Below are 1090 nucleotides of genomic sequence, written 5' to 3'. Positions count from 1 at the left end.
CTCTCTCTCTCTCTCTCTCTCTCTCTCTCTCTCTCTCTCTCTCTCTCACACACACACACACACACACACACACCATGTGAAGCCCATTCAACTCAAACAAAATGCTAAGAAGGGTTACCTAGGGAACTGATCACTCCCGTGGGCTTCAGTAGAGCAACAGCTGGAAGAGTCATATCATGAAAACTCCCACAGAGTGTCAAAGATGACAGCAAATATTTCTTTCTTCTCCCTACCGTCAGTCAACTTGGGATCAAGTGCATGTTTCAAAGCATAGGAAGCATTGTAAAACGTGGTCAAAGTTCTCCCAGACATTTCAAAATCTACCAGAGACCACTAACATAGAGCACTTCCAGCTTGTTGCTCTGACTTGTCACAATGTGGATTTTTAGTGATATTTCCTCCCAGTGTGTTCTTGACAATCTCAATTTCTCACTGAAGTATCAGTTTGGAGAGACAGGCATAAAACACTCATATACTTCTCTGAAAAGACAAGAGGCAGAAGCTAAAAGACTTTGGGCTGTTTTCAAAAGACCTCATCATAAACAAGGTGTTTAGGACTCAGACACTGAGTTGAGAGATCAAGTCAGTCCTTCATTTGTTTATTTAAGAGACAATCCTCAGGACTACAGAGATGATACAACTTTAGATTACAGTGGACACTCAGGAGCCTGAAGACATAGAAACACGTATGTCCACGTCTGTATAGATGCAACAGGAAAATAAACCAGTCGTTAAATGTGAGAAACCTTTAGGAAGATAACCCTGACACTAGAGAAGAGCCCTAAAACCAGCCCAAATAATAATTCATATTTAGACTTAGGAAAATATATTCCAGGTAAATTTCTTAAACCCAGGAATGAATGATTAAAGAGGGCTACACAGTCATCCTTACAGAGAGAACTGCTCTGTGGGAGCCCAAATTCCCTCTGGCATCTTCAAGTCCTGGAATCCCGGTTTTCACTTTCTGGAATGGATATTGGATATATGTCCAAAGCTGGACATTACCACATGTCCCCAGGATACCAAGGAGTGACCAGCCAAGACTCAAACGTCAAACGTAGGTGGTATTAAAGTGTTTCTCCCATGTAGT

The sequence above is a fragment of the Grammomys surdaster genome, unplaced genomic scaffold, assembly GCF_004785775.1.
Source record: "Grammomys surdaster isolate TR1022 unplaced genomic scaffold, NIH_TR_1.0 258, whole genome shotgun sequence".
Classification (NCBI taxonomy): Eukaryota; Metazoa; Chordata; class Mammalia; order Rodentia; family Muridae; genus Grammomys; species Grammomys surdaster.
The sequence above is the reverse complement of the archived record's forward strand: the minus strand, read 5'-3'. Positions refer to the sequence as shown.